Source organism: Notolabrus celidotus, chromosome 15 (assembly GCF_009762535.1).
Source record: "Notolabrus celidotus isolate fNotCel1 chromosome 15, fNotCel1.pri, whole genome shotgun sequence".
NCBI classification, from domain to species: Eukaryota; Metazoa; Chordata; class Actinopteri; order Labriformes; family Labridae; genus Notolabrus; species Notolabrus celidotus.
In genome coordinates this window covers 20,331,654-20,353,131 of record NC_048286.1, presented here as the reverse complement: position 1 = coordinate 20,353,131, position 21,478 = coordinate 20,331,654, and the positions used below count along the sequence as shown (strand labels likewise).

The 21,478-nt window shown below is 41.1% G+C and overlaps 2 protein-coding genes across 2 annotated transcripts in view; one reads left to right on the top strand and one right to left on the bottom strand.

The window, feature by feature from the left end:
• The window catches only part of LOC117826513 (leucine-rich repeat and immunoglobulin-like domain-containing nogo receptor-interacting protein 3), a 57,320-nt gene extending 47,933 nt beyond the window's left edge, over positions 1–9,387 (bottom strand). Inside the window, exon 1 of the mRNA XM_034702624.1 lies at positions 8,837–9,387. The gene's annotated coding sequence lies outside the window, so the exon portion shown is untranslated. The remainder of the gene's footprint in view (positions 1–8,836) is intronic.
• Positions 1–21,478, top strand: part of LOC117826516 (junctional sarcoplasmic reticulum protein 1) — a 119,443-nt gene that overhangs the window by 50,594 nt on the left and 47,371 nt on the right. The window lies entirely within an intron of this gene.

Genomic DNA, 21,478 nt, shown 5'->3' with positions numbered 1-21,478 from the left:
AGGGATATTGTTGACATTTGAAGTCCTTCTCTCTGAACTAAGTAAATAAACGTGATCACCATCGCTAGTCGGCACCAGAATTACTAGTCAGTTAAATGAATCGTAAATATTCATACTATTCTAGGCGCAAAATGCTGGTTAAATGTTGCGTCTAGGCTGTAACACAAGCTCTTCTATGAAACTGGATGTAAACAGGCACACACGACAGATGGTATCTCATAGCACTACTAGCACTAGTTACAGAGCAATTTGGCCATGGGTGGATGGATGGAGGTGTCTTGTTGAACTGGCATGAAACCACTCGACTGGAGTGATGCATAACCAGCACAGACATGTGGAAGTTCACCTGCAAGGTCTTATATAACCAATAGCAATAATCTCACAAAAATGGACTCAAGTGCAATATTTCCCCCTTCTATTTATTAACGTGCAATAATTACCCATCCCTCTTTTCTTACATGTGCAATACGTCTTTTCTACTTATCTTCTCAGTTCTGTTCTGTACATTGTTTTATACCTAGGCTACAAGTCTGTGCACATTTTTCATTGGTTTTGTAAATATTTGTAAATTTACTTATTTAGTTGTGTATATACATCTTAAGTTATGCTTCTTTAATTGTAATTACTAATAACTCTTTAATAATTTCTATTTTATATGCTCTTGTTTGCTTTATATTGTTTTGCACTGTCTACTTTGCTGCTGTAACACTTAAATTTCCTCGTTGTGGGACAAATAAAGGATTATCTTATCTTATCTGAAGGTGGACTGAAGGCTGGTGGAGCTAGCTCTGTTAATGTTAGTCACACTTGGCAAACCAATTTGACGTGGTTTTCCAGCAGGGTCTGTGATCCTATGTTTAGCCATGTAGACTACATTGTCCTCTATTCGGAACATTTTCTGAATGTTTTCTTACCTTGTGACTAGTTGGTCAGTCAGATTTTAAATTTCTGTTTAATCTACTAGGAAATTTGTCACTTCAGAAGGTCTCTAGTATTTGAGTTGGTCAAGTGGTTTATTGTTGGATAGAAGTCACAACAAGAAACACACTAAACACTAGCTTGTTTTCTGCAACAGGTGCCGGAAACTGTATTCTTTCTGTTGCTTGCTAATCAGTTGATCGTGTAGGAAAACAACAATCCCTGCTATTAACGTGCCTACAAAGCTTTAAATGGTTGACTTTCGTCCAACTAGTTGAAACAGCTATTGAGGGAGCACTCAACAGCTGCTCTCAAACACCAAAAGATTGGCAACAACAGCAAAAAGGTTGTTGGTAATAGTTACTCAGAGTCATCACGTTCTTACTGAAAGGTTGGTCAAAAACAGATTCAATACAAAATACCAGAAAACTACCAGGATTACAAAGAGAAAAAGGTGTCTGTCTTTACTGATTGTAGGTGGAATGAATTACCAGACTCCAATCGATCTGCAGTCCCTTTCTATATTTAAGAAAAAAAGAAACAGCTTTTTCAGGAACACTTACCCATGTGAGCCAGACTCTTCTACTACTACTACTACTACTACTACTACTACAGACTACTTACCAATCAAGTACTGGTATCAAAATAAAATACTGGTTTTGAAACCCATCCCCCGGCCAGCAGGCCAAATTTTTGTATCTCTGAAGGAAAGATTCAAGCATTACCAAATTGAATCTGAGAGTTTATATTAAAGAGATTGAGAATGACTCCAGGGATGGTTATGTCAGACTGAATAACGAAGCAAAGCTAAATGCTAATTCATTATGAGTGTTACTTCTATTAGACCAAAGCAGCTGTGATGGAGAGAGACGGAGAGGGGAAAAGGAGGGAGACAGACAGGCAGATGGACAGATAGAAAGAAACCGTGAGCGGGAGAATAAACAACAGAATCTCGAGGCATAGGGGTCACGTCGGAAAAAAAGCAGCTGGGGAAGCAAATTAAAGTAAGCAAATGGAAAGTGAAAGGGCAAAATGAGGAAAACAGGGAAAGTGTGAGAGGGAATAATTTATCTTGAGGCGGCAAGTGAAAGGAGGAGGAACAACATGAGGGAGAGGAGGTGGTTAGGAAGGGTCAGGGGATCGTAATGGAGCCATGAAAAAGGCTGAGAAGAGAAGTCCCACTAGCGGGTTGCCCTGGGATAGAATCCCACCTGTTCATTACTTACTGGGATCATGCCCTTCATTTTTACAATGTTCATGTCGACACTACCAGCAGCCAACATCTTAAAAGTCTCATAACCTCTACACACATACACACATACACACACACACACACACACACACACACACACACACACACACACACACACACACACACACACACACACACACACACACTGTCTCTCTTTCTCTCTCTCTCACATGCTGTTCAACAGAGTGATATTGGTGGAAAAAGCTCTAACTTCTGTTGCAGCCACTGATGCAACAATAAGGCTCTGTACTGTAATGCCACAGTTTAATGAAGACTGGTGTTTTATTGTGTGTGTAAGAGTGTGTTAGGGTATTAAAGCTGTGTGTGATAGCCGTGGGCGTTGTGCCCTTGTCCTTGCATGCACCTCAATCACCATCCAGCAATTAAACGCCAGCAATCCTACTCACAGGACATTCTTAAAATGCTTTATGCATTTCTCAAGGTCAGACACCCATCCTCACACACACAAACACATACACACTGAGATCAAAAGCCCCTTAGACACACCCACCAACCCCGGGTCACTTTCCTAATCAAATCTTCTCACTACACAGCCCCTCGTTACTCTCCTTCGGCAGAAGCATCACGCTTATTATTTATCCCCTAAAGCCTCAACCTTCTGTGTTTCTCAAATTCCCATGCCTCCTGAACACCTCACTCTGCAGAGGGTTTAAAGCCTGAAAGGAGAATCATGATCTCATACAACTAATGCCTTATTTTCACAGCTTCAACCATCGTTTAGCTTCAGTAGGGTGTACAGACAACTTCATGGTTGACCTTTGACCTATAGGAGCCATTTACAGCCATTACGTTACATATGTGGATAGCCTTTCTCTAATCTCCATCTATCCCTATTAGGTGTGCAGCGATTCGTCGACGTTGTCTACAAAAATTGCTAATTACATTTGTTGCCTACAAACTCATTTGTCGATAATAGTCGGTGACGTCATCGTGAGTCAGCGCAACTGGTGACCGGCAAGCAACAGGAAGAGAAAATGCAGGGTTCCCACGCGTCCTGGAAAACATGGCAAACAGTTGACCAGTTTTCCAGTACTGGAAAACACCTGGGAAATTGGAAAAAAAGTAAAATATCCTGGAAAATCACGCATTGTCCTAGCATGACTGCGTGCGAACGTGACACGATTAAATTAAAAAACACATCCCCATTCATTGAAAGCTGAGTGCACGCTGTGCTGGAACAGACAGTGACACAGACCGGTCAGGATATGTGACTTGTTTCATATCTTTGCTACCTCAGTTGGTCATAATCAAGCATTCACAGAAAACAGGGTTATATTGTTTGTTTATGGTAAATTAACCTTGTGGAGTGCTCTTTTGATTCAAAGAGTCTTATATTTAAGTTAAAGAGTGACCAGAGGAGTCGGCCAGAGATCTTGGGGGTCTGTGCCTCATATAGACTGTAAAATATGGATGCAGTATCCGTGACGTCACCCATCTGTTTCTGAAGCACTGTTTTGAGGTCATTCCTCGGTGGGAGACATATTTCTGCTGTCGAGCGATTGTGACGTTTGAATTTGCCATGTTAGAAAAAAATTCACCCCCCCTACAGTGTGTGCCGATCGAGAAATGAGCTATCCAGACTACACTCGTCTTTTGTACCAGGCTGTGAACGTGTTTATTTCTGCTGTAAAGATCGGCTTTTTTGAATTGGTGTGTATGTGACTTCCGGTACTTCCGGAGCCAGCCTCAAGCGGATCCTCAATGAACTGCAGTTTTTAGCACTTCTGCATTGGACACATATTTTTAGACCGGAGGTTGCCACTTGGTGCCTCACAACTTTCCCTGCAGACTGCGAGCTCAACTACCGTACTGTAGCTAGTAGGAGTGCAAACTCACGATAGTGAAAACAAACGGAACAAAAAGAGCGACACAGAAACTGCACGTTGTAGACATCACTGATCACAATAGACATCGCTACGCAGGAAGACAGTTTTAAATCTCTGAGAGATCTTCAAATACAGAGTGCATCTTGTATACCGGTGCGATTTTATGCGATTTTCAAGTTTATGGTAACTCAAATATTTTTTTTTATTTGAATGTGACATTTGTTTTGTTTTATATTGACCACTTTACTGGATACATATCCATGATAAAGCAGGCATATTTTGAGTTTGAGTTGAGTTGAGAAACATTTGTGGCCATTTTTGTCATTCAGTTCTATTTAGGTCAATTTATGCACTGGTCCTCTGATAATAATAATAATAATTATTATTATTATTAATCAATTTCAGTAAGGCAGCTTCCAGACAGAAGAAGCAAACTTGTACCCCACAACAAGCGACTGTCCTCACTGAGTCAGTACTAAACATGCTGGTCATTGATATGAGACCACTGTCAATGGTCGCTGGTGAAGGGTTTCAGCAGATGATTCACCAGTTCAACCCTGAATACATCCTGCCATTCAGACAAAAGTTTAATAGAGTTATTTTTATTTTTGTAGCAGCCTAATGAGCAGCACAGTTCATAGATAAATATTTCTGAATTAAGTAGTCATCTTTATTGTCTTTACTGTTAGCACAGGCCTAAAAATATCTCAAGCTGAATTTAAAAGCCGATGGCTAAATAAGAGCCACTGAATATGTGTACACTTCATCATCCGATTAGTGGACTAATCATTAGGATAGTCGATAGATTAGTCGTCTATCAAAATAGTCGTTAGTTGCAGACCTAATCCCTATCTCTTTCTTCTTGCAGCTACTGCCTGCCCCTTTATTGTCAAGGTAAATGGTAGCATGTATTTGAACTAACTGATGTTATAGCTACTTAAGGGCCCTCTGCTGCTTGTGCTTGTCAGGCAGTATAAGTGGGTAATAAAAGCTTTTTTTAGCTGAAACACAGCCTCCTACAGAACAGTAATGTTTTAGGATGATAAACTGAAACAATCAACTGAAAGACACTAAAATACAGTGTACAAAAGGATAGGATCTGCAAAGCTAGGTGTTATGTGCAACAATTTTTAAAAGAGATTAAAGAGATTTGTGTTAGTAGATATTTCTGTCAAGCACACTGTTTATTTCTTGGACACCAAGTATGAAGTTTCTCAGATCAACACTCTCATTCTTAATTTGCTTATAGTGCCACAAAAAGTAAAAATGATAATGTAAATAAAAAGATTATTTACTCCCACTCTCAAGAGTGAAGCACGTTAGATAATCTGACTGCTCGATTATGATCATGTGATGTGATAATGGTTATGCAAATCGGAATCCTGTCCATCAACTGTACATAAAAACGGTTGTGACAAGTGCTCCATGCTCTCTCGTCCGTCAACATTGTTGACGCAGTGCGTTTTCAGAACGCAGCATGGAGCAGGACCGCCGGACATCTGGAGTCATGTGACCGAGGTTTTCCACGGCAATCACTGAATTGAGGATTCTCCTCCTCTCCTCATCCATGTTGTCTTTATCAGCCTCTGAAAACCTCTGACCTTTTGACTCCAGGCCTGGCTCCACTCTAAATGACATTTTTTTGTCATAGTTAAGTTAAAAACCATCTAATGATAACACAGAGTCTTTTATTCTGAAAATTAACCTGATGTTTCAATTTTGTTTTGGTGCCTGACTTCCTGTCCCGCTCCAACTGCCCTGTGCTGAATTCATGCGTCCTGCTCCTGCATCCGGCAAAAATAGAAGTCTTGTGTATCTGATCCGTCGGTTCCGACCTGCCAGATCAGAGACGCAGCCGGAACTCAACGGAGCGGATCCAGTGGGGGTTAACACATTGACTAGAATAGAAACCTATCAGATCCGGTGCCGTGATGGATCGGAGATGGACCAGAGACGGATCTGGTGGAATTTGGCCTTGAGTGTTGACTTCAAGTCAAGACCTTAGCTCCACCAGTGCAGTATGTCAGCACCTCTCAGAGGCAGAGGTACAGGATCAGTGTCAGTGTTAATATACAATCAATGAACAGGACGCGTCGGGTTCTGCTCACCAAGTCAGGATTCTTGTTCGTATAACCACCAGTTCATTTTATATTTTTCCACTTTTGAGCCGACAGTCAAATAAAGACATTAAAAAGTACACTGAAAATATTGATTCAAAGATGGTTTCATTGATTTAAAATAAGAACTGTAACTAAAAATACAGTCCAACTGATTCCCCGGTCAGTAAGCTTTCATGGCAATGCACTCCTATCAGCCTCCTTGTCGAACGGATTAACATGAAACTGAATGTTTCAATACAAGGTCAAGTTAAAACATTAGCCTGTTTATTTGTTACAACCCACATTAAACTGTATGTTTCCATTGAGGGTAAGGTATTGCAATGTGAACTAGATTTCTGCAGGAATATTTATGTTGAAATTTCAGTCTCTATTCAGCTCTCCTTCTTCTTGGAGCTTTTCAGTTGATGCCTTACAACATAAATAAGGCAAACATCACAACTTTCATCATTGTTGCGATCATCTTATCAATGTTTTAAGTTTCTTTTTTTCAGCGATAGAAAACTTAGAGATTCACTTAACGGCTGTGCTGTTGTTGCCTTGATTGCAGGACAAGATCTTGCTCCACTTTTACTCAGTAGCTCCTCAGGCTGCTCACATATCTGTGCCTGGTGACTGTCGCTAACAGAAGCTAATGTTTCTATAACAGTGCCAACAGGCAGAAATGAAATGTGACGCAACTTCTCTCTGCGGATTGATTTGATATGACATGCTGATCATTTAGTCTCTAGCATTGTTTTTGATGTGCAGAACTGGCCACATTTGGTATGAGGTTTTGACCAATCAGAATCAAGTATTTAGCACAGTCTGGTAATAAGTATGAAAGCAAGGTAGAAAACACGTTAAGAAAACGCTTTAACGAATAAGTGAAATATTTTCTGCTCCCACTGGCAATCTGTCTTTCCCTCTCCGCCCCTTTCTTGAATTTCTTTTCCCTGTTGAAGCTGAAAAGTCTCACTTAAAAAATACACCAGCCATCAACACCTTCCTAGAAAAACAAGTTAATCTATACTCTTCAACTTTTCTGCCAACATCTCAATTCTATCTTGCCTGTCTATCTCTGCTCCATTATCGCGCAGATCTCCTTTAATTCAATTTAAAGTCACTATTCCTGCCTTCCTCTTTCTGTTCACTATGTCCTCTCCCTCTTATCTTCTTCTTCTCAGCAATCCTACATCCTCTCATTTGTACTCTTAGACTCTGTGACATTGTTTTGACAGCAGTAAGGCCTGTGATGCAACACTACAGATAGGCAACACACTGCTGCACTAAAAGGGTTATCAAGTATCTTTACTGTTTTAAGATGTGGGAGGGAAAAAAATCTACAATAAAAGAAAGACTGCAAGAGGTCTGCATATTAATTAACACAAGGAGTCAGCTGGGGCGAAAAGTTGTAGGGGCTCTCAGCTCCCTTGTCAGACACTGAGAGTTTGCCCATATGCTCGAAGCGATCTGCCTGCCAGCTCTGTCTGGGTGAGTTTTTTTTCCATTTTTGTTTTCTTTAAAGGCAGACGAGTCTGTGATAAAGTTAGAAACCCAAACAAGTTAATGAGGAGCAGGAAATAATGAGCTGATTGCATGATTAGAGGCGTAATTCTTCTGTTCTCTCTGAAAATGCTCCACAGCTATTTCCTGTTTTTATATCTTTTTCTGGATCTATGAGAGCAGCAGTAATATGCAGTGTGAGCTGCGTTCAGGCTTCACTGAGGTCACTCTCTGTTCTCAGGTTCAGGCGACCATGTGGGAAAATAGGCGTGAAACCCCCTCTCCTACCTCCTTCATCTATGCCTCACTTTGATTGTTGAAATGGCCGACAGGAAACTAACAATCCGTGCTGTCCGGAGGGGCCAAGTCAGGTAAAGGTAATTGCTTAGCAAGAGAATGAAACAGGAGATAGGATCAGGAGGAAAGGGAGAGAGGTGACAGCCTATAATTGGAAACAGAAAGAAAGAAGGAAGATGGTGAGAAAAGAGGAACAGTGAGAGAGGAGGGTTAGATGGAGGGACAGATGAGCGTCTGGCAGATACACCTCATGCAAACCTGCTGTCATAAGCCATATGCACTCTGCCACAACGTGACATAACACATGGCCACACATGTCATGTTACCACACATAGCAGGGCAGCGTGGTAAGGGGTGCTATACGTGTCTCAGTGCACAAATAAGTCCTGGCTTCTGATTTGCAGCAGCCACAACAAGTTTCAACTGCTTTCAGATTTTTATTGTTGCAGAATTTATGGCTCCACACTGTGTGCAGAACGAACCACTCGCAGTAAATATAATGAGTGTGTAATAGCCGCAAAAACAAGTGTTGATAGAAGTGTGATGTGATTGTTTAATTTGTCTGGTGTTGTTGAACGTTACAGCAGTAGAGGTTTATTTGCAAGCATCATGACGACAGCATATGAAAGCCATTATGAAATGCCTCTTAGGTTTGAATTCATGGATGTGGACTTTAAGACAGCATGACCATTGGCACACACGCACACACACACAAACACAAACGCATGAGCTCTCCTTATCGTCCTCCTTCCTTTGCTGCAAGTATCTGAGGGCAAGTAGGGAGACTTGTCAAGATGGGTAAACGTCAACCATGAACCAGCACTGTTGCGTTTCAAATGTTTCTGAGCTCTATTTTTAACACCATAGCAACCATTAAGGAGAAAATGTACGTCTTGCTTTGTGTGTGTCAGCGGACTTACCAAGGACTGAAGCGTGCTCCCGGATACCTCCTCATCTGTCCAGCTGTGTGTGTGTATTTGATTTTTCCTTTCCTTTCCTCTCAGCCAACAAGTTGCACACAGCACTCTACACGTGCCAGCCCTTTGCTCCTCAGCTCCCCCTCAGTCTGTCTCTGTCTCTCTCTCAGTCCCGGGCATCAGCTGCTGAGCCAACCCTGCCACTCATCCCCCTCTTTTCCTCTTCTTCACCCTCCCTCCTGCCGACGGGCTCGTGGGTACACACCTCCTTTCACTCCTTCTTGTTGATTGTCCCCTCCAAAAATGATCCAGGCATTCACTGGAGAGAAGGGGGTCGCTGAGATTTTCCCTCCTCCCAAAGACGGTGCTCCTCTAGTGGGTCAGGGCACCCTCCATCTCCCCGGCATGGATGTGGGATTAGAGGATAGAAGAGAGAGCACGGGGAAGGAGCGTGCTGTTGCTGTAGCTGTTTCCTCTGCCTGCTTCAGTGTGAGCGCCTCGCACTCGCTTGGCATGCTTTTCAACTCTCTCTCTCTCTCCTGCTCACTCTGTATATCTCTCCCCCTCCCTCCCCCTTCTCAGTCACTGTCTATCTGCTGCTGCTCCAGCTGTTTGGATTCACAATTCAGTGTGCTGCAGGGCGTACAGCTCAGGGAGTCTCTATAAACAGACAAGCAGGATGAAAAACGAAGAGTGAGTCCAAGCACAGATTTAGAAAGCAGAAAAAAAAACAGCAGAGATGGAGATGTATGGATTTAGAGCCTGGACGAGGGGACACAATGTATGATAGTTCAAGCACAAGTTATTGAATAAAATATATATGACAGATTCAATTAAAACAAATTAATCTGCCTCTCTGAAAGTTCCTGCACTTATTGGTGGTTTGCCTCAAATTCAAAAATCAGAATGCTGACAATGCCACAAGTCTAATATCTTTATATCTAGCAGGCACGTTTGCCATGTTAACCATTTTGGGATTGATATTTTGATCATCTACTTGTTGCCTATATTTGAAACAATGAATGAACTCATTTGATAATGAACTGAACAAATAACAAATAATACTTTACAATAATGGTACACATTGTTTGGTGAATTACTGCTTACTTTATATTAAAGTAATACATGACTCATGATGAATATCTGTTTGAATTCATGTAGGATGCACCATTAGTTCCCCTTAGACATCATGGATGAATAATCAAGTGATTCAGGTAATGACTACGTGTTTAATCTCAGTCACAATTCTAAACATGCTAAAAAATGTGTACCATTAAATTAAACATTACGCTTTAACTGAAAAAATGCTGTTAAAAATATCTTGGCTTTAAATCATAGACTGTATAAAATATGGATGTAGTATCCGTGACGTCAGCCATCTGTTTCTGAAGCGCTGTTTTGAGGCTATTCCTCGGTGGGAGACAGATTGCTGCTGTCGAGCGATTGTGACGTAAAGAGGCGGGCTTTGAGCTTCAGTGTTCCCGCCTGTCAATCAAGTCAGCTGTGCCTCTCATTGGAAGACTCGTAATCTCAATATCTTCGAAATTGCCACATTAGAAAAAAATTCACCCCCCATACAGTGTGTGCCGATCGAGAAATGAGCTATCCAGACTACACTTGTCTTTTGAACCATGCTGTAAACATGTTTATTTCTGCTGTAAAGATCGGCTAACTTTTGAATTGGTGTGTCTGTGGTTTCCGGTACTTTCGGAGCCAGCCTCAAGCAGATCCTTGATGAACTGCAGTTTTTAGCACTTCCGCATTGGACTCGCATTGGATATTTTTAGACTGGAGGTTGCAGCTTGCTTTAAACATAAGTCATATAGATGTAAGACGGATTCATTTTCCTATGCATCGCTTGTCTGTAGCGATACGGTGTGAGTTAACCCCAGTGTTTAGTGGTAGGAGAGTTGTAAGGAAAAAGACAGGAGAAAGAGAGAAAAAAAGAAAGAAAAAAGTAGCACAAATAATCCCAAATATATTTTGAGGTTCACAGATTCAATTATGGGGGCATATTTGACTAAAATGGTTGCAGTTTCAAGACTTCAAGAAAAACACTACACTGAAACACTCAATCCTGTCACTGGTGGGCTGGTTTGCTTTTGTAGGTCATAACCAAGCAGCAATGTGGAAGTGTTAAATACTGCAATTTCTCGAGTGTCCTTTTGAGGCTGGCTCCAGAAGTACCGCAAACCACATACACACCAATCAAAATTTTGCCGATCTTTACAGCAGAAATAAACATGTTTACAGCCTGGTACAAAAAACGAGTGTAGTATGAATAGCTAATTTCTCAATTGGCACACACTGTACAGGGGATGAATTTTTTCATAACGCGACAGTTTCGAAGATTTTAAGAATACAACTTTTACATTATGAGAGGCACAGCTGACTTGATTGACAGGCGGGAACACTGTAGCTGTTGACAAGGAGGATCAAATTCCACCTATTTACCTCACAATCGCTCAACAGACATTAGGTTGAGTTCAGCATTTCCAATATGGCTCCCACGGACGATAGGCTTCAAGGCAGCGCTTCTTAAACAGATGGGTGACGTCACGGGTACTCCGTCTATTAATCATAGTCTATGGTCACAACAAGGCATCTATATTAATTTCAGCCTGTTTCATTACCAGCTGAAAACTCCTCACAGTGGCTTTATCTGTTGCATATGAAATATAATTTTGATTAGCACATAGTGTCCTTTTTTGTCCTTTGCTTATTATGCTTTACATTAAAACATAATTTAATCAGATAATGTTAGTATCTGGTGTTTTATACCAGACATGAAGATATATCATGGAACAAGAAATGGAGTGAGTTTATTTTGTGGAAGACATTCAAAATCTTTTATGCAGTGGACACAGTATTCTCTCATCCAGATGGTTAAAAAAGTCAAACATTCAGAACAGCGGTAAGTGTTGTTAAACTTAAAGCCTGCTCAGCTTAACAAAGATCAGCAGGGATTTGGATGTTAGAAGAACAGAAGCTTTGCTCTGTGACTTGAATTAAATGGCAATACACGAGTCACACATTAGGTCTTTAAGACTTAGAGATAAAAAAGGATGATCTACAAAAATGTGGTTCTGGGAGCAATCCAAACAGAAGGAAAGGAATAGCTTGTACGATTCACTTCATCAGGTTGTGCCAGTTTGTTGAGGCCTGGGATCTTCTACACTTGGGCTTGTTTGGGGATTTCACGTCAAAAAATGGAAACAAGTCCCATAGGTGAGAGCTAAAATCATAAAAATCCACTCTCAAGAACATGCCACCAGGACAGAGACGCTGCAGAATCCTGAGCCAAATGTTCCTGGTTTAGTGTTATAGATACTGTACACAAGAGGGGGATTTAGATTCCAAAAATGGCTCTTTGAGACTGTCATTCTTCCTGTAGGTTTGTTATGTTTAATCACCTCCCCCATTTTGCCTGAAGCACACAGGGTGACGGAGCGAATGAGAGAGAGAAAATAGACATTTTTATTGTTCGGTCCCGTTGCCTTGTCAGGGTAAATCAGATCACAGGCTGCTGAGATTCACACACACAGAAACACACTCTTCTAGCCTGACTGACTGCCCTGGGGTCAGTTAACAGCTCATCACAGGAAAGGAAAAGTCTGGCCTGTGACCCTTGGGCCAGGGGTCGGTCATGTCATGATGCCTGGTGGAGGCCAAGTCCAACAAACACCTACCACTGCATGCTCAGGGCCTATTTGATCCCTACGCACACACACTCATAATAACTTACTACATTACATGTTTTCTAAGCTGTTATGCAATCATGAATGAAGCAGTAAGGCCCCCTGATTACAAAAAACGTATTCTCACACATTTTTCTAGCATAATTTACAACAGTCATTTCACGCTCAATGTTCAAGAGAGATTCATATGTGAAATGTTCCATGTTGTTGTAGCTAGCACACCTTTCCACAAGAGGTTCAGTGCTCAAATATTTCTTATGCAATTGTTTTATCCTCAAAGAAATAATGTTGTTGCTATAATTATTTAGAAGGACTCTGTTTTATTCAAATGTCCTCAAAGGCTGGGACAGTATGCATATTACCAGGACATTAAAGGTGACATATCATGCAAAATCAACTTTTTAATGGTTCTCTACCTGAAATATGTTTCCCTGGCATGTCTACAAACCCCCTGAGAATGAAAAAATCTATTCTGCCTCTGTTCTGATTTCTACACCTTTCTTTAAATGTGTGTGAAACGAGCCGTTTCAGACTTCCGTGTTTTTGTTACGTCACAACAATATCCGGTCTGTCACGGAGGTCAGAGCTCGGAGCTTGTTCAGCCCATAGACTGTATAAAATACAACTCAACTTCTCCTCCGTTTTTCATTACCTGCACACACGTGTACTAGCAAGGAGCTTAGGAGGGAGTTGACCGGAGTCAACCGGAGTTGACCAAAGTGCTGTACAGGACAAAAACAGCACAAATGACAAACATAGCTTACAATACAATACTAAAATACAATACTAGAATACGTAAACAGTGCAAATGTATAATAAAAATAAGATAGAATAATCGCCAGTGCAGCAAAGCTAGAACGGGGGGATATGTGGTCATGACTGTTTTCATTGCTTATGTATCGTGCTTAAAAACATGGATGTTGATATTAAGTAGCTCAAGGTTAGCTCTAGTGTGGCTGAGTGGGTATGATTCTCCAACCCTGAAACTTCTACATGAGGCCTTGCAGTTACACAAGATTGTTTGGACTGCCCGATGAAGTGTTTGTACCTTTTTAGCTAGGTTATCTCAGATCCACTTCCTTTCCAAGCTAACATATCTAAAAAGAAAGACAGGAACCATCCACCTCCCAAAGTGGGTCACCTAATTTAAAGTCAAGGAGCATTAACTCTAATGTAATTAGTGAACATAACATTTTTACTCATTACACTACTTACTTCCTTACACTGCCCCAGACCATTGACCCAATTCTTGAAGTTGGGGTTATGCTGATTAAGTCTGATGCTCTGATTTCGTAGCTGCAGAAATGACTACATGACGTATATAGCCTATATGACAAGCTATTTTACCAAAAGAATCAGTTTTGCTTCACTGTGTTAAACTGGTTGGCAGACAAACAGGGCACTGAAACAACTTGAGGGCACACACTCACATTCTTGTCAATTAGAGGTGTTTAATCTGCAGATAAATCCACTGCAGCAGTCACTGTGGAGACCCAGTTGGATTAGAGTCACTCTTATCTGATGACTGTTGAACTATTGTGCTTTCAAGGAGTTACTAAAAAAGACTTGCCTCTTATTCCACACGTGGGCAAGATAGCAGAGGAGGATTACTTCTAAACAGGTAAATGGATGACATTATTGTCTCCAGTACTTGTTATTTTTTTCATATTTCAGGATTTTTAAATAAAATATGACAGAAAATAAAGGGAGGGCAGGAGTTTTTTTTCCACTGCTGTTTACCTAATGAACAACTCTTCCACTGCAACAAATAATTAATTGGAGCTCCGTGGAACAACACCGATTTATCAGTATTAAAGAGAGCATTTATCTCAGCTCTGAACATTAACGTATTCACACTACTGGATTTGTTTATTCTACAAACTGTCCTAGATCAGATGTGAAGTTGGTAACAAGAACTTCAGTACTGGGGTTTGTTTCATAACTGTACCGCGATTAGTGGAAAAGTTATGTCTGCATCTACATACATTAGATGCCTGCGGGTCTAGAGCAGATTTTCAAGGTAATGGCTTCAGAACTGAATATCACTGATGTTCACACACGGCAGCCAAGTGACAGTCTCTTTTCTTTTGGGAGGACTTTCATTTGCTTTGACATTTAGGACAGAACAGGATGACATTTGAGTTGTGAGTGTGTGTGGGACGAGGGTCAGACATAAATGTATTTGATGGCTTTAATGTATTTCAGTAGGTGCCTGCTGATACACATTGAATAGGAATTGATGTGAAAAAAAGCTTAAGAGTTACATCAAGAATCTAATTTATGTACTTCTTAGCCAAAAACAAAAAGATTTATGTGATAATTAGAGCGACTGAGTCTATTTTCATTCTCATCAAACCCAAACAGGATTTTATTTCTGTAGTGGGAATGACTCATGCTCACACTTTCCTTTCCCTGTCACCTTGTGCTAAAGTACCTCCTCAGCTCATGCAAATAAATTCCCCAATAAGAGCAACTTCTCAGACATAAAACAGGAAATTTGATTTCACATACATACATTATTGATGTATTTCTTTATTCTTGCCTACAGGCTGCCTGTCAGCTGCTGTGTCATGAAACTAATCACAGCCTTGTTCTGTGCTATTGTGTTTGGCAACTTGTCTGCATTTCACCATGTTGGAAACAGCAGACTGTGAAGAGCCAAGTGGAATTACATCGGAGTGTGCTCACACTCACTAAAATATCACACGCTTCTCACATGACCTGAGCTATTTCCCATCAAGTAACTCAATACTGAGGATGTGGCACCCTGGAATTCCAAAACATAAAACTGTTAGATTTAAGTGGTTTCTAATTTTGAAAAGGCTCAGCTTTTAAAGGCCAACATCAAAATTAATTTCTGCTTCTACTGGTCGTTAAGAGGTTCCTGTCGAACCCACAATGGATGACGAAGACCAGCTGAATATTCTTTTATATTTTAGTCCCTACACAACCTCCTAATTTGTTTGGTCAATTGAAAATGATAGACTGGCGACTTGTCCATGGTGTAATCCCGCCACCGCCTAACGACTGCCAGAATCATCTCCAGCCCCTCCTCACGCATGAGTGAGATACAGATAATTGATGGGTGGATTGAAAAATTAAAAAACACAGAAAAATAAACTTGCCAGATTTGATTTGCTTGTGGGTAGAAATGTGCTGACCTCTCTCTGCCACTGTAGCCACGTATTGATTTTAGTAACTCTTTGTTACATGTTCTGTGCTTAACTGATGTTATGGTGTGCCGCAGTACATCTATGCGCGTGTTGTGATAGTGTCTGAATTAAGTAATCAAAATTTTTGGCTAACCTAGATTAGTTTGAAGCGATCTAGCCTTCGTGTTGAGTAAGACCCTTTTGGTCAACACCAGCTGTTCCAGGTCTTGAATGTGTGTGGGTGCTTGATGCTGGATGTACATTGACATTCCAATAAAGGCAACATGCCTGTGGAGTTTGACTTTTTGCACCATTACAATACTTATAGGCAATGAGACATCATATCTTCCGTTCCTGCGGATGAAACAGGTGCAACCCAAGTATTTCAACATTATCATATTTATATAACATTATAGTCATTGTGGCCTCTAGAAACATCTTTTTTCGGGAGGTGGGGTAGTGCACTATAGGCCCCTGTGGCGCAGCCTAAGCTTTTGTCCTTAATGGCATTTTTTCCCCTTACATTACTTTTACTTTTATACTTTAAGTAGTTTTGAAACCAGAACTTTTATACTTTAACTTGAGTAAAACGCTTAAGTTGATACTTCAACTTCTTCAGAAGTCTTTTTAAACCCTAGTATCTATATTCTACTTGAGTAATGAATGTGAATACTTTTGACACCTCTGCCAATAACTCTATTAATGCACACAGTACAAGTGAGTAACGTTTAGAGAAAGACTTTCAAGTCAGGTAATCAATGTCCTCCTTGATTCCATCTTATTCTTTGTACCTTCTCTGTATTGTTGACACTCTGAATAGGACTGTTCTGATCCAACTAATTCCCTGGTAGTGTTAAAACAAATTTAAATTCTGACTAACTGAGTAGTCTAAAGATGGGAAAATACTCCAAAAACAGAAAAGAATTAGCAAAATTGATTCAACACAATAAAACAAATCACATTGTCTGAAGGTAAACAATGAGAAACTGTTTTATCAGGTGGGACTAATGTTAGCCACACCAGCCTTTAGCCCTCATTGCAGGTTAACATTGTCCTGGTTACGCATTGCCCAGGTCTAGTGGTTACATGCTAGAGTAACCAGCCTCCATAAAACTTAATCTCCACTTTCTAGATCAAAATACTACCAAACTGCTTAGTACAACAAGATTTAATATGTTAGCTGTTCTTCTTCACATGCGGTTAGTAGAGCATTGTAGCATCATGGCAGCAGTCATTAACCAGATCTATGACCCTGGCTAGTGGCAGGTGGCTGCTCTACAGCTCAGACACACATTTGTTAACCATGTAGTAATCCTGGTGCCGACTAATGAGGATAACAGCGTTTAAATTCACACAACCCAAGCACAGAGTTCCAATACTCTCCACTGTTTTAAATCATTTTTGGTGTTTTTCTTAACGTCTACAGATTGGGATTGTCTTATATTGAACTGATTGTTGAAACCCTGGAGGTAAATTTAGAATGTCTGGTAATGTTAATAAGGTTTGCTTTTCTCATCTTTACCATTTAAAAGACCTTTAGAAAACATTTTTTTCAATTTTTCTTAATGTTGTAATTGTATCTGAGTCCAAACCCCAAGGAGCCCATATATATTCACTCAATTATTTAAGCAACTGACATCAATCCCAAACTATAAACTATAAATAAAACAAACCATTAGGTCAAGACTTTATACCTTTGATATTCCGATTTATTTTGTTGTGAATTCTTCTTTATCTATTTTCAAGCACATCTAAAAGGACAGTAAATTTAGAGTCTGAACAAAACTTCACTATAACAAAAATTTGATCCCTATATTAAAATGTTTAAGTTGGTAAAATATTACTCGTATACTTCAGGGGTGCAGCTTGCTTGGCTTGAGGTGAAGCTTCCACAAAAACTGCTCCCCCTGGTGGCTGGCTGCAGTCGAACTTTAAAAAATGAATACACGTCGTACAAATGTTTCTCACATCCGTATGCTGTGGTGATATGTAGTTATTATTTGACTGTTTTGTGTCCAAGACCTCTTTTTTCTGAAAAGTTTATTTTTCGTTAGTTATTAGAGTTTAAAAAACGTGGTTTTACCTCCGGGTTTGCTTGGATTGACAGCTGCCATAGAGGGAAAATCCATAAGATCTCTTGAGGCTACGCTGTAGGGCGGAGGTCGTTACCGTGGCAACACAGAAATTACCTTAGCAACCACAGAAATTCTCTACAGCGCAGACTCTGGCTGCACAATGGCTGCGCATTGGAACAGGTTTTTTTGGCTTAAAAAACGTACAACGGGAAAAGGCGGAGCAACGCTGTCCATTTTATATTCAGTCTATGGTATACTTGAGAATGCCTGAAATAAAGTCAGATATGTGTAGTATAAATTGAGACATAGGTTTGTTACCTTTTGATTGAGAAGAATGTTTTTGTGTAGCCCGGACCAAAACCACTTTATCTGTCCCTGAATGTAATAAAGTGTTCCCCCTGTTGCTCAGCCTGTAGACTCAGAGCCAACAACTTATTCACTGCACCCTATAGCTGAGCTGGCCTCGACATGTCAGGTAATAACTTTGTTTTCAGCACAGACCCAAACAAAATGGATTTACCATAAAAAAAAGAAAGAACTTTTTGTCCTCTGTAGGCCCCCTTCTCCTTCTCCCTCGCTCTATCTTTTTCTCCCTCCTCTCTGCTCCTGTTTGGCTCAGAGAGACAGATCACTGATGACACATTCATTAGCAGTGATATTAGGGAAGAGAGTAAAAGCAGTTAGCGCTGATGCTAACTATGTTGGCAATGTGACATCGTTATCTCTCCCTCTGCGTGTGAATCTGTGTGAGACAGTGTGTGTGTATATGTGTGTGTAAGTGTGTGTGTAAATGTGTGTGTGTGTGAGACTGAAAGTCTTATCAGTGGAAACAGACCTGGACGTGAGCAGGGTGGTGAGCAGGAGGGGGATGAGGAAGGGGGAGGATGGGGTAAGGAAAAGCAACAGTGAAATTGAAGTATAAGGAAAGAAATAGGGAGCTGGCAGAGACGGGGAGAAGGATGATAGACACATGGAGGATATCAAAAAGATATAATGCGTTGTGAACGAGGAGAGCATGAGATAAAAGACGAGAAAAAGGAGAAGAGTGGTGGGAGGGAAACGGGGAACAAATGGGACGTGATTCGTGTGGGAAGTAGGAGCGGAGGGAGGGACTGGGAGAGAGGAAGAAGGCGACAGGAGCTGGGTGAAAGAGATGATGCCCAGGAGGTGATAGGGATGACTGGGCAGGTGAGAGAAGATGGGCTTCAGAAAAGAGCTTTTTGATGGACTGGCCCTCTGTGCAGATGCTTCCAGGATGGGCAGATGCCACTGAACACTCAACACTGTGTATTGCCATGTTAGTTTAGCTTGGCCTGTACACTATAATATACGTAAATATCCTACAAAACCAGGTAAACAAAGATTATGATGGCTCCAAATAATATTAAGCCCTATGTAGCAAAATCACTCATATGTCAAAAAGCAAGATTCTCACCTCAGGTCACTCTTTTTTCCTTAAAAAAAATAAGTTAGTCATGTCGAGGTTCTATTCTGGTGAACACGAAAATGATTACAGGCAGAAATAGGCAGAAGGCTGAAACTAAACAAGACTTCTGCTCTCAACAAAAATTACAAAAAAAAAAAACATGCAATCAATCATAGAAGCTAAGCAAAAAACTAAAGAAACTAAGAGTGTGGTTCATATCTACCACTGGATTCCAGCTCCATATAAACGTGAAGGAAAGCATGCTATCCCAAGGTCAAATCAGGGAGGCCAAGGAGAACTACAGGAGGAAGCTGGAGTGAAAACTCCAGCAAAACAACACAGGGGAGGTCTTGGATCCACTCCAGTTTGCCCACCAGCCACACCTGGGAGTTGAGGATGCCATCACCTTCCTACTCAACCACGTCTACACTCACCTGGACAAGCCTGAGAGCACTGTGAGGGTCATGTTTTTTGACTTCTCCAGTGCTTTTGGCACCATCAGGCCAGATGTACTGGGTGAGAAGCTGCATGTGGAGGCTCCTCTATGTGTCATCATGCAAAAATTGTAAGCCTAAAGCCCTTTTCAACGTAGTAGCCTGACATGCACCTCCTACCAAATGTAACTACATGCCGATAGGTAGTGGACCGCAAGCCCAGTGATTGTTCCACTGGGCGGCATTGTATTTCCTGCATTTACAGCACTTCTGGAAGCACCCTACATCAACTGTAGATTCAACCTCCTCCGATGTCTCCACTCTATTCTTCCCTGTGATAATTGATGTATGATCAACATGAGTTATCTCCAATTTAACATAAGCTTGGAATTGCTGTGAAAGAGCTAGTAGAAAACTTAACAACATTTATATTGAAGGCCCAACATTACAGGGGCATAAATGTACTGCTGGTATGGGGTTAATGATGAGGGCCTGGGAAAGGAAGTCTTGACCTGCAAAACAGTCTATTTAATCAACTGGATACCCCCCCTCCCCAAAAATTGTCCCGTTGCTTTGAGGGCTGTATCATCATCCAATGATATGGCTCATGCATAAGCCACTTCAGTGCTTCTAAAAGATGTATTAAATTTGTTTCCTGAATTCAAACTTTGTTTTGCAAAAGCATCTCATCCTTGTCCCAAGAGCGTACTGGCACAATGTGGATTCACAAGCAAATGTTGTTAGGTTTGTCTCTCCTATACCTCCACAGTAACACCTCTTTTATTCCAACCTGCAGCCACGATGAGCAAAAACTCCCTGAAGTGACTGTACGTTAGTCTTGAGCATGGCACCAATACACTGTGTTCTTTCCTCAGTGATAGCATCAGAGAAAAAAAGGGCATTATCAGTGGTTTGCCCTATAAACAGTCTGCACAATGCAGCGCCCTGAAGGCGTTACAAACATTGCCTCGCTCAAAAGCTACAGTAGAGTGTGTGAAGTCACACAGGAAGTCACAACAAAAGCTTGGACATAAAAGACAGGTGAGAAGAGGAGAGATGAAAAGGAGAATCCAAAAATGTAACAAAGAAAGTGGGACAGAGATGGGAGGCCATACAATATATTTTAGGGGCAAGTGATAGCAGAGTAGAAAAAGAGATTAAGATTAATCATATCTGGGAGAGAAGGACCGATAGAGTGTGACAGAGATGGAAAAATGATAGAGAAGAAGTGTGTGTGTGTGTGTGTGTGTGTGTGTGTGTGTGTGTGTGTGTGTGTGTGTGTGTGTGTGTGTGTGTGTGTGTGTGTGTGTGTGTGTGTGTGTGTGTGTGTGTGTGTGTGTGTGTGTGTGTGTGTGTGTGTGTGTGTGTGTGTGTGAGGAATGGAAACAACCCTGCAAGGTGGAGAGGGATAGAGTGAGTGTGGGAATTAAGAGATATGGAGATATGACAGCAGAGGCCTTGCAAAAATCAATACAAAGATGACTGGAGAGGGATAAAGTGGGTTGAGGAAGAATTGGGGCAAGGGAGGAGGGTGACAATGAGGCTGAAATATAGGCTGAGGGAAGGGGCGAGAGAGGGCGATAAGAAGGGGAGAGAAAGGGGGAGAAAGAGGGTGTAAAGAGTATAAGAGAGAAGGAGGATGGTGTGAGAGGAGCTGTTGTTTGTCCTCAGGCTGCTCTCTTCGAGGAAGGACAAGGATGTGGGGGTGGTTAGCAACATTTACTGACACAAACTGTGAGCGTGTGTGTGTGTGTGTTCACTTTTCACAGAAACCAGCCACCAATAACATTATATAAGAATGATCAAAACAGAAGAAACCATGGCAACAGTAATCCTACAGACACTAGCTTCTTGCACATA